The sequence below is a fragment of the Toxorhynchites rutilus genome, chromosome 3, assembly GCF_029784135.1.
Source record: "Toxorhynchites rutilus septentrionalis strain SRP chromosome 3, ASM2978413v1, whole genome shotgun sequence".
NCBI classification, from domain to species: Eukaryota; Metazoa; Arthropoda; class Insecta; order Diptera; family Culicidae; genus Toxorhynchites; species Toxorhynchites rutilus.
This window is the reverse complement of record NC_073746.1, coordinates 294,860,982-294,874,898: the sequence shown is the minus strand read 5'-3', so window position 1 is coordinate 294,874,898 and position 13,917 is coordinate 294,860,982. Positions and strand designations below refer to the sequence as shown.

Below are 13,917 nucleotides of genomic sequence, written 5' to 3'. Positions count from 1 at the left end.
ACCCAGCATCACTTCCTCACACCGATCGGTATTCGAAGGCCCAGAGACTTTTTTTTTGTTACTTTTTCCCTTCATTACCCATACAAATTGAAGGTCTCAGCCACCGGGGGAGCGTAATGCGATCCGCGGCCATAATCTCATACATTTGGAAAATTGCATGAATTTGCAATTCTCACTTGAAAGATTTTTATCATCCTCCGTAGAGAAGTGAAAACAACACAACAACGAGAAAAGAAATACCATTTCAATTAACGCTAGACGATGACAGGTCGCGTTCGGTGGAGAAAAGAAGCGAGAGACGGGCGATGCAATTTCCTGGAAATCGAACTCATGTTTGCTATTAGGCCGGCCGGGGCGATTAGCCTTAAGCCCCCAAATTGCTACCGAAAGCTTCGATTATGAGTGCTAATGGCTAATATGGCGGGTTTTAGCGCTCTCGGACACCCGATGAACAATTTCTTTAATGTTTCGAAAATGAGTTTGATTCGTCATCCCCTCGGTGCCCCCGGGTCGGGAATCTTATCTCTCCCATCGGTGGGGCTGTCAGCTTCGAATGCTAATGTTGGTTGGTTTGGTGGCTGGACATAGTCAGACGGACACTTTTGTGAACCGTGTTCTCTCCACTAGCCAAAAGCTGATTAATTTCAGCCAGCAAATGATAAATAATACACCCATTTGGAATAATAACTCAAACCCGGAGAAACTCCCGAGCATTCCAAAGATTCCCCAATGTGTTTTTTTTGTGTGTGTCCTCTGCCGATGGACTCGTGGTGTCACCGAATCACTTACGGAGAAGAAATGGAGGAGGAGAAGGATTGGTGGGAACAAGCAGCATAACAACAACACAAAAAATATAACGAAAAGAAATAACGCGCGCTTGGCATGAGAAGCGAGAAGAACCTCGAAAGACACGCCGAGAGATACCTACCGCTAATGATAATAATGATGATGGCACTAATAAAGCAAATATGATTAGTTTTTAATTCGATATGAAACCGAGACCGATGACTGCAGCGGTGGCGGTGGCGGCATGTTTGAGCTGAGAGCTGTTGTGTTCATCTCGGAGGTCGAACGGATCCCGACCGATTACCGACTTTTTCAATGGTTTTTTTTTCATCTACTTCACGTTCACGCAAATCGAGAGGAAACGGTTGTCGATTACAAGCAATTTCGTGTGTCGGCAATTTTTCAACGGAAGTTTAGACTGATCCGCTGTAGACATTTTGACTATTTGGGTAAATTGATATTGATCTCTATCTAGCGGAATCCGTTCCTTCTCTCTAGGCGAGTTTGACGGGTTTTAGTATTTAGAGCGATCGGTGTTTTTCAGGACGGGAGTGATGATATCATCGAATGTTGTACTCAGCTCAATGAATTAGTTACTTAAACAATTATAGTAGCTGGAACTTAGTATGATATACACATTTTAATTCAAGTTACTATAAACCAGACTCAATATACATAATTAAACTTTGAAAGCAAATTGTTTAGAAAGCTAGGAAGTTCTCTTTCGATTGTGAAAGTATAGTTACGGTATAAACTGTTATGAAAAGTTACAGAAAGGTTGTGTCCGAGACACGACCGCATATGACGTAGGATAAGATTAGACTACTGCATCATAAATCTCTTTGTTAATAATTTGATGGCCCTGAAAAGGACCGTTTAGTTTGGGTATTTTTTGTGCACCCCACCAATGCACAGTGGTCCAAAAGTGCAAAAACGTGATCGTGAGGGATTTCTCCAAAACGGTTAATTTTACGTATATGATTTTTTTAATCTCTTTTGTTTATTTTAGGCTCATTAGCATTTTAGCTGTAACAGAGCCGAATTTCAATCGTGCACATGTCACATGTTTATCATATCTATAATTAGCACATTACACAGTTGCCATGTTTTCGGCGTTAGAGTATTCCCTTCTATACCATTGCATATGGTACACATTTACACAGTTGCCATATAGGCGTAAGAGTTTTCGTTCTGTTCTTTCATTATCCAGTTAGACCGGACAGCGGGGACAGTTGATTGATCACTGTTGAGTTATTTATAGAACAGCAGCCCGATGTGTCTTGCAGAGCAGAGCAGTTGTATGGATGAATCGATCTTATTTCGACCGCGGATCGATTTCCATCGCTGATGATTGTTGCGTGGACGTAGTTATTCTGTAACAACACAAAGATGATCAAAGAGGGCCCTGATTTTTGAACTCACGATCGATCGCTTACTAAGCGAACGCGCAACCAATGTGGCTACGGAGACCCCCTTACGTATATGATGTCTTCGGAGAAGTTTTAAAGTACAACGAGGGCCACCTTTTGAGGGCTGCCATTTTAAAATCAATCCCCCTAAAAGTGAGATCCAAAATCCATTTTTTTCAGCTTAAGAGATAGGAAGTTGGTGTCTTCATAAAAATTATAGCTCTTATCAAAACAAACAATTTTGCTGAAAACATCAACTTTCTATCTATTCAGGTAAAAAAGTTATGGGACATTTTTGGTGAAAAGCACCAATAAATCATATTTTGGTCCTAACTTTTCCTCTTGATTTTTTACAATTTTACAATGTTTAGAGAACTTTTTTGCCTAGTCAAAACACACATTTTGGATGCACGTTGTTTTTTTCTATCTCTTATATATTTGGAGATATTGGTGTTTTTATGTTAAAATTGACCTATTTTTGAACTAGGATATTTCATAAAGAGGCAGATTGGGGCAGACCAAACCGAATACAAATTAAAGTACAAGCAAAATTCTGAAAAACCACACTTCAAGTGTCTGTATCCACCTGTATCCTCAAAAGTTACACTTTATATAAAGGAAGGCCTCCATCTACGTTATCCTGTTAAAAAATATGTTATTACTATTACAGTGCACTGTAATAGTAATAACATAACATAACATAACATAACATAACATAACATAAAATAACATAACATAACATAACATAACATAACATAACATAACATAACATAACATAACATAACATAACATAACATAACATAACATAACATAACATAACAAAACATAACATAACATAACATAACATAACATAACATAACATAACATAACATAACATAACACAACATAACATAACATAACATAACATAACATAACATAACATAACATAACATAACATAACATAACATAACATAACATAACATAACATAACATAACATAACATAACATAACATAACATAACATAACATAACATAACATAACATAACATAACATAACATAACATAACATAACATAACATAACATAACATAACATAACATAACATAACATAACATAACATAACATAACATAACATAACATAACATAATAATAACGTAATAATAGAATATTCTTTCTGATCCAAGGATTACGATGAACAGGGTAGCTACGGACAAGAAAGCAAGTTTGTTTTCGAATGATGCACGATATTTGTTAGATATTTACAGTTCTAGTTCGGATTACGACTCTGATGATTGTGAAAACGAATAAAGCAAAAACAGGTTAACGCAGAATAAATTCCTTTTTCCTTTCCTTTCTCATCATTTCCCCTTTTAACCCCGAGAAGACTGCGGGTAAACAGTATCCTGAACTAAAAAAAATGGTTAAGGGTAGGTTGAAACTTTTTGTTAAGAAAAAATTAAAATAATGTGTAAAGTGACGAGTTTTCATCCTAATAAAAGCAATTAAAAAGATCATTATATATTTTATTTAATATTTAAAGAAACCTGCCTTAGCTTTGCTCATGTAATCTAGAATACTGAAGTCATTATCTAAATGATATTTTTTAGAAAAATATTATATAGATGTATACAAAACAACTATATTCAATATAACATATTTTTTAACAGGATAACGTAGATGGAGGCCTTCCTTTAAATTAAGTGTAACTTTTGAGGATACAGGTGGATACAGACACTTGAAGTGTGGTTTTGCAGAATTTTGCTTGTACTTTAATTTGTAATCGGTTTGGTCTGCCCCAATCTGCCCCTTTATGAAATATCCTAGTTCAAAAATAGGTCAATTTTAACATAAAAACTCCAATATCTCCAAATATATAAGAGATAGAAAAAAACAACGTGCGTCAAAAATGTGTTTTGACTACGCAAAAAAGTTCTCTAAACATTGTAAAATTGTAAAAAATCAAGAGGAAAAGTTAGGACCAAAATATGATTTATTGGTGCTTTTCACCAAAAATGTCCCATAACTTTTTTACCTGAATAGATAGAAAGTTGATGTTTTCAGCAAAATTGTTTGTTTTGATAAGAGCTATAATTTTTATGAAGACACCAACTTCCTATCTCTTAAGCTGAAATGATTGGATTTTGGATCTCACTTTTAGGGGGATTCATTTCAAAATGGCAGCCCTCAAAAAGGTGGCCCTCGTTGTACTTTAAAACTTCTCCGAAGACATCGTATACGTAAAATTAACCGTTTTGGAGAAATCCCTCACGATCACGTTTTTGCACTTTTGGACCACTGTGCAATGGTACAATAGAGCGATGATTGTAGAGGGGTAGTGAGTAGTCATTAGATAGCGCATATCACGATAGAAGATGCCGGAGGGAAATAAGATATACTGAATACTGCCCTATGTGGCCCTGGACGAGATGGCTCCTGCGTTCTGTATGGATAAAATAATAAAAATAGTATATGGTGAGCGAATGAATAGTTTCTTCATTGTCATTTTGGCTTCAAACCAATGGCACACAAAGCTAGATGCATAAACGTGAATTTCAATTAGACTAATAATACGTCAAAATAGACGGACGTTCTCGAATCATACGCGATAGTTGCTGCACGGAAATTTAATCGCCGCTTGTTCGAAACTGGGGGAGGCAAATTAAACCAATCAAAAGAAAATCAAACCGAACGCATAATTCATTGTCCAGTCCTATACAGCCAAAACATTTTTTTTTCCAAAATATATATTTTTATCAAGGCTCATATGGCGTTAGCCCCACGGGACCGGGAGTTCAATACTTTGACAATTTTTCTTATTATCTATGTTAGTAATATCTAACCGATTACTCGCGGTTGGCTCGAGGTTAGTATTACAAGTGTTTTCGTAATTGGGATGTTGCTGTCTCCAATGCTCTGTACGTGTGCCCGACACGGGATACTTCCTATTGGAATGCAGCTGACCGTTAATCAGCAACGCCCCCCGCAACGAGGAATCCAGGATAGAATGGTCACTAGCCGGCGCAATCATCAGTTCGTTAGACTCATATGTGTTTATTTTCCATTTAGGGTGGTCCGAAAAATCAAAGTTTTCCCCTTTTTCCAAAAATGACTTTCTTTCAAAAGTTCATAACTTTTGAAATTCTGAACCGTTTCAGATGATCGACATATTAAAATAGTGCCAATTAGAGACCAATTAGGCCAATTAGTCTTACTCGAAAAATATTACACTTGCCCAAAAAATGGAATTTATTTTTGTAATTATTGATTGTTATGTATATGTTTTTACTGTTTACATAGCTTTGAACAGGAAGGCGCTATATTTTTTAATATTTTTTCTTGAAAGCTGAGGTTTTTCTACATATCATATCCAAAAAACAGACGTATACACACTTGTGAAAGAATTTCACTTGTGGAAGAATTGTAAACAGTAAACCATAAACTGAACGGTGGCTTATGGTAATTTTGAACACTTACAGTTTCGGGGATAATTTTTTTAATGGACAATATCAACAAGAAAACAAGAACCAAAGGAAGTTCCTAGAAATAATTTTACATGATCTTTTTATGCACCATCTATAAAAAGACATTAATTCTTAGCTTACCAAGAATACAGAGACAAAGAATATGCAAACTTCATATTCCAGAACCTTTATCACCTGGTAATTATCTAGAAGGTCGTTATACATTCTTCTCTTCGATAAAAGATACGAAAAATACGCAACAACTGCATGGAATGTAAAAACTATGTTTGTTTCGATCATGCAGTTATGCTATGTTCTGATTCTTACTCCAATGAAACCACATTCGATTAATACGTTTTCATGTTATTTTATAACTCTTTATACTTCCATTAATCATATTTAGTTGCTTACTCAAAAGACCACTCATGATGACATATTTGTGCACAATCCGTTTTCCTTGATCGGTAAAATGACACACTTCTCACATGTTCTGTGCGAAATGTTGAAAGAAATGACACCATTGGTTTCATTTGGATGTAAAGAAAAGGACGCAGCCAAAATTATGTTGATGCAACTCATTTGAAATGATGGTTAATCGTTGGTAGTTTTATTGTAAGTTTAATAACTTGCAACAGAATACCAATTAACACACCGACAAAAATTAAAAATAAACAATATTTTTATTGAATATGGTAAATGTGTCAAAACATTTGAATTCAATTTTTGTTCACATGATTTTTGCTGTAATCTATTAACGCTTGAGTTAAAAAATGAACAAATTTTACCAATTTTTCATGCCTTTCACACCTGGTGATGAGACCGCTTGTGTTTTCTGTATCATATGCCTTAACCCATTAACGACCAAGCTGTAAAAATTATTTTTTTTACGAAAGCCATTGGTGTAATTTTGATTATTGACGCTAAATAAACCCCAATGTTCAAGAATTTTTTTCCCATCTTCCATTTTCCGGGAAATGACTGTTTGAAAAATCGAACATCGGCCGAAACCCGCACTTTTTATTTGCAAGTACAAACATACTGCGAACTGAAAGTCACTTCATTTAGCAAATATGCGGTATTCATAAATGCATAAATTTTACATTCCGGGTCGAACAAGCACAGGAGGATGGAGGCCTCTAATACAAACTTAAATTAATCCACCTAAGGGGAGACGTGACATTTCTTTTTTGATGTAATTTTAACATATTACTGGCAGGTTTATTTTTCTTCCAAACGAAAGCATATGCTGTCATTTTTATTGTTGGCCTTGGAGAAATGTCTATGCTTGGGAATTATTTCTTCCCAATTATCCATTTCCCGAAAAATCGAACATTTTCAAAAACCTGCAAAGTACCAACATTATGCGAAAAAAGGAATTGAGAATTGGGTGGTTATCATTCGGTCCGGCGGAAGAATATTCACACCAGCAATCTCATTAGAATCCTCGTTACACGTTCTTATCATTTTCTCCAGTTCCTGCACACACGAACACTCGGGCCGTAATCACTTAAGGTTATTACGGACAAAAAATCGTACAGATTTTCAATAATGTGCTAAATTAATCGATATTTGCAAACATTCACAATTAAAAATGCAAAAACAAATGAAAAACCTTCCGTCTTTCAAAGTAAATGAACCAAAATGCGCTGCGGGGGTTAAATGTGTTGGTATTGATTCAGCAGAGAAAAATGTTGATTATGGCCAACGTTCGATTTTTCGAACACTCAATTTTCCCGACTGTTATTTTCTTGTCGGAGGCTCAATCGAATGTTTGCTAATAAAGTTTGTAATACTGTAGAAAAGTTCACATATTTTTGTATTTTATTGGGTTTTTTTAATTGAAATTGAAAACACCTTCCAAACATACTTGCTTTTAATCGAAATTATTGCCCCATAATGTTATACAAAATTGAAGTACTTTATAGTAAGTGGTAATTAATAAATTAAGCTATCCTTTGGTGCAAAAATATTACCACATGATCGCTTTCCAAAAACATGAAAAATGATCAAAGTTGCTGTTCGATTTTTCGAACTCTTGGCCTAAAATGGGTTAAGCGTCCGAAATGTGATTCAGAACGGTACTTAACACTCCTATACTCGCGCATTGGTCTGTCAGACCGAGAAATCAATAATTCATTCATTTCTCAGAAAATATAAACACTACGACTTTGCGATTCTCTCTAGCTTCGTTATTCGTCGTTCGTCATCGTTTAGCGTATCGGATGTGTTGGTACAAAGGGGACGTGTGTCACTTTCTTAACACATTCGGTCTGACACACCGACGCGAGTGTAGGAGTAACTTTTTTGGACAAGTGCCTTTTTTCATATTCTAGAATATTGTTGAATGAAATGTATAAATTAATGTTAGTGGCGTGGAATATTTATTAAAAATAATGCATAAGATCATTACCGGCCTATTCTAATTTGATTTCAGTCCCTCTTGTAACTGGATTGAACGTATCCATATATTAACTATTCGTCGATATATTCGTCGTTAGATTCATACGTTCAATAGCAAAATATAAATGTTTGACTTTCGTATAGTTATTCGCTAAATATAATGGTCATATTTATCACCATGTGGAGTGGTGATGAGTTCGGTCGTTGGTTACACACGATTATCCCTAAGGTCTCGACGAGTGCATGGTTCAAGAGATTGAATGTAGGTCGTGATTTCATTCGCGTGATATCTCGGCTTATGTCCAATCACTACAACCTAAACGCGATGATTGCGGTTTCATGCTGCTCGCTCTCAGCTCTCTAGAGCACTGAGAGCACAAGGCAGACAATCGGATATCCCCGTCCGGGATATCTTAGGTAGCCGGGATCCTGATCTTCTGCTTCATCTATACCTGTTCCTCAGAAACACCGATGTCAACGTTTAATGATGTTTCCTTCGTTGTGTCCCCGTTTCATATCCCTCCTATCCGATCGATAAACTTTTACTTAGTCGCGGCAATACATACACACACTCTTTACAGATGCACGGGCCGAAGGTTGTGCAGTCCACTGATCATTCAACAAGAGCCAAAGGTTGTACCGCTCATGACAACTCTACACGAGCTGATGATTGCGCCGGCTAGTGACCATTCTATCCTGGATTCCTCGAGGCGAGAAAGACGCACCACGCTAGATATGGGGTACAAACTAGGGGGGCGTTGCTGATTAATGGTCAGCTGCATCCCAATAGGAAGTATCCCGTGTCGGGCACACGTACAGAGCATCGAAGACTGCGACATACCAATTATGAGAACACTTGTAATACTAACCTCGAGTCAACCGCGAGTAATCGGTTACATATTACTAACATAGTCTAAGCAAACATTGTCAAAATATTGAACTCCCGGCCCCGTTAGGCTGACGCCATATGAGCCTTAAAAAAATATATATTTTGGATAAAAAAAAAATGGTCATACATATACACACTTGTGAAAGAATTTCACTTGTGGAAAAATTATAAACAGTAAACTATAAACTAATCGGTAGCTTATGGTAATTTTTAACAGTTACAGTTTCAGGGATATTTTTTTATAATGGACAATATCGACAAGAAAACAAGCAAAAGAAAACGAAGTTCCTAGAAATCCTTTTATATCATCTTTTTATGCCTCATCTAAAAAAAGCATTAATTCTTAGTTTACCAAGAAAGCAGATACAAAGAATATTAGAAATATGAAAATTTAACATTCAAGAACCTTTATCATCTGGTTATTATCTAGAAGGTCGTTATACATTCTTCTCTTCGATAAAAGACCCGAAAAAAATGCAACAACTGCATGAAATGAAAAAAATATGTTCGTTTCGAGCATGCAGTTATGCTATGGTCTGATTCTTACTCCAGTGAAACCACAATCGATTAATACGTTTTTATGTTATTTGATAGCTCTTTATACTTCCATGAATTATATTCAGTTGCTTACTTTTAATTAATAACTGTGAAAAATTCGAATTTCGTTATTTGTGTTGGAGTATCAAACATTACATTATTTTGAGGAGGCTGATTTAGATGACTATTAAAACAAAATAAAGACGAAGAAAACATATGTTTTGGAGTTTTTTCATTCAATCATACCCTCTTCTTCAAATAGATGCAAATAAAGCCATAAAAACACAATGACAACATCACAGAGAAGTTCAATTTTCGGTCTGTGACACCGTGCGCGAGTATACGTGTTATGATTTTGCATGCGAGTACAGGAGGGTTAACAAGCAATAAATATATTAATGTCAATTGGACTGCCCCCTGAATAGCCGCAATCTGTTTGTTGAACCCTTGCAGCCAAAAACATGGAAAGTGGTGGGAGTTCTACAAGTTTTTCTAGTGAGCCGATTTCAACCAATGATTTTTTTACGTAATCTTAGATATATTGCCTGTCATCGTACGTAGGATTTAATCAAAATATTGATTTTTGACGAAATTGCGACATTGTTTGTAAAAAGATTGCGTTTTTGCCTCAAAAATCCAAACAAAAACATTCACCAAAATTTTATTTTTCAAAGTATCGAAAAAAAATCCTACGTGCGGTGATAGGAAATTTGGTGGAGAATCTGGGAAAAACAATTTCATCAAAATCGAATGGACCGTCCCGGTCCCATCAGTTTGCAAAATTTAGTTTCGAGAATAACGCGTTTTAAATTTTGGATTCGCGCTCCTTACGCAAAGGCTTAGGTCCACTAATTGATTTGTAACTTTGGAATGGATCATCAGACAAACCTGGGACAAAAACTACAGTAAAGTAGACACCCGAGAGAACATTTTAGGCCAGATTTTATTTTTACTTTTTCAAGTTTCCATAGTGTACTACCCCCTCAAGGTGAACGCATGAAAAAATTCTTCCATTTTTCCTGAGCATTATGATTCGTGTTATTCGGGCCAATCTCGCCAAAGCTTCATCAGAATATTTTGTTTCTCTGGTAAAATTCAATAATTATATTTAGTTTTGATAAATTATAAATAACCTTAGATGTCGTATTCCAAGTGACAAGAGCTTTAGACAGCTTAGAATAATGACTAGGTAAAATTTAGAAGAACAGTTTTGCTTATCAAGTGTTATAGATAAATCTAATTTCCTAATATAATTGTAAGCTTAAGAAGCAAGAAAGTATTAGTGATAGCTAAAGAAATATACTGCCATCCTACGCGTGCTACTTTCCATGTAAATATAGATTCTGAAGCCTGAAATTGAAACTGCGACAATGTTTCAATAACGAATTTATAATTGAAGTCAGGGTTGCCACATATACGGAACATTCTGTATTTTACAGATTTTTCGCCAAATTTCAGATACAGAATCTGCATATACAGAATTAGAGATTTTCAGCAAATATACAGAAATTGAGGATTTTTAAAAAATTCTATTTTAAATATTTTATTAATGACAGTGCATTTTCTCTGTCTATCTTCTTACTAATAAACTTTGTTTTTTTCTGTGAGTCATGAAAATACCTTGATTTATAAAAATGTTGAACCATATGAAATATCACCTCACCTCTCCACTCCGGCTAAATGCGTTTGTGGGACACTTTCTGATAATTCCACATTCAGTAACGTGTGTTGAGCGGATATTTTCGCTTTACAGTGCCAACAAAACAAAGTTCAGGAATCGGTTGGCTCTCACAATGCTGGACTCTATTTTGAAAGCGAAGAAATATGTATCGGCTCAAGAAGGAGCGTCAAGGATGAAATTGACGGAAAATTTGAACGCAAAGTTCAACAAAACAATGTATGAACATCATAAAATTTATTAAGAGAAAACCTTTTTATGATTCATTTTGTTTAACTGATACGACTTCAACAAACCATAAATAAACCTTTCTTTTCATTGTTCCTGTTAGTATTTTGATACTGATTTTTGATGCAGATTTTTTTTTTTGCTGTAAATACAGATATACAGATTTTTTTTCAGAATTTTATTAATTTTTTTTCAATGCGGCAACCGAGATTGAAGTGTGTAGGAATTGGGAATAATGTTCAAAAAACTAAAAACTGTCGATAACCACTGTTCATTTTAGGTATTTAAATCTCTGAACAGCCCGGCCACGAAAGGTATTCGTGGACAGAATGCTGCTACCGTTTCTCCTTCGTACACACACACACACACACTGTCCCAGCATCATGCAATTCCACATAGAGCAATAGAAAACCGTTGCACCGCTTCATGGAAATAGCAAAAACGCGTGGTATTCTCACTCATATGCCATCCTTCTCGCAACAAACCGAACATCGATTGGGTAAGTCACGCAACCATTCCATTCCTCCGTAGTCGTCATCATCACCGTCGGGTGCTCACAACCGACAGGCCCTAATAGCACCACATCGCTACCTGGTTCGCTAATAATCGATCGGGAATTTTGTAATTAAAATGGAGAGGTATGTAAAAAATGCTGTTCCGTTGATCGTACCTCGCAGTTGGGGGAATAGGAATGGTTGGACGTGGGGCTGCAGAAGCACAACAAGCAGATGGCTATATGATGGAGAAAGAATAAAAGACATAATACGACGACAACGACGGCGATAAGAAATAACACACACAACACGCAATTTCTTGAGACAGGCCCAGGAGGTGTGGCGTCTGCCGTTCATTGGAGGATGGCTGAACTTCCCATTCGCAACGGCGGCCATCGTCGTTCGGTAGAGTGACCACAAGACGCAAATGAGAGTTGCAAACCGGAAGGGAGAAACCAAGGGTTCCCCACAATGTCGATTGCGATGGACGACTACGGCTACGGAAATGGGCCATGGGCCAGAGTGATAGAGAGACCTTTCTATTCGGGTTCCCACGAGAAAGCCGAGGGATTTTTTTCGGAAACAATTCAGCTGCGCGGTGAGCGATAATTGTCTCGATAATGGAAATATCGCGGAATGTTGCCCAACGAATGTCAATCGGCGCAAGAAACATTTTCAACAATTGAATTGATCATTTTCAACAAAACCTTGTAAAGCATCGAAATACAAAACGACCTAGTCGAGCCGTGACAGGTGGTAACAACATTCCAGCCCAAGCCAACAAGCTAACAAATGTTTTCCGCTCTAATCTCCAACCGTTTCACACCGTCTTCTCGGTAAGCCGCTTTATCTCGATGCACTAATTTGCCAAACATTCACCGGACGGTCCATTCCGGCACCATTTCGGGGTTCCGGATGGGTGATAAGGCTACACAACTTGAGGCCATGATTTAATCGCTCGGTTATGATTAATATTAACAACCATTCCTCTGTCTCCTGTACCCTGACTCTCTGACCCATGCCTGAAAAGTGACAAACGGAACAAAACGAAAAGCCCCCCGACCGAGAGCGGGTAATGCGCTATTGTTGCTGATGTTTGTTGCCCTTCGGCCTCGAGTGTCACACCCCTCGTAGCCCTCGGCGGCACACATTGCTTCGGAATTCTCAATCAAAGGCAGATAAATTAATTACCCGCGAAATAAGTCCGGTAGAAAATAGCGCTCATAAAGCGGGGCTTTCGCCTTTCCGCGTCGCTGGGGAGTAATGAAATCGAAAATTTATATTAATTCTGTGTTGAAAAATAGGAGAATAATGATATCAGACGGTAGCGTTTGATGGTTGAGAAACGCGACGCTTCAGCGCATTTTCCCACATCGTAAACTATGCTGGTTAACTGTGGGAAAGCCCTGGGATTAGTCAGAGGAGCCGACAGAAGTATCTGGTACAAGAAGGGCTTTTAACTGTAATCTTAAGCTGTGAGGAGAAAGAGAAGGATACTATATTGAACGTCAAGTTATAAATCATATATCAAGTGAATCGTTTAATGCTTCAAATTATTCTCAATCGCTACAATCTTCCCTATTTATGTGCCAGTGTATTATAATAACGGCCGGCGAATTTCCTTTACTATTTCTACAAATTACTCTTTAGAATCGATCCGGTTTTCTAGGAAGGTAGTATTTTTTCAATTTTCTAGAAAAACAGATGTTAATTCTATTTCATTTTGCCTCGTATAACGAATTCCACGAAAAAAAATTCTCATGACAATATTACCGCCCGTATCTTTTCTTATCGCTCCTTTGAATTGGAATGTCTCAGGTACAAGCCGACACGTCACAATAGACCTATTGTTCGATCGCTAAGATAAGCGCTCTGAAGAATGACTCTCCTAACAGATGTAACACTCCAACAACTTCGAATATTGGAAAAACATCTCATATAGGGGTAGTGGGGGCATAGTGGTCACCCTAAGGAATATGCCCTTTTCCAGCGTCCATATACCGTTTCAATAACCGTTTTTTTTGAGAATATTTTAACTCAACTTATTGTTTTGCAAGA

General features: G+C 36.9%; 1 protein-coding gene across 5 annotated transcripts in view; it reads right to left on the bottom strand.

Annotated features, from left to right (window-relative positions):
- The window catches only part of LOC129773633 (tetratricopeptide repeat protein 28), a 472,791-nt gene that overhangs the window by 390,576 nt on the left and 68,298 nt on the right, over nt 1–13,917 (bottom strand). The window lies entirely within an intron of this gene.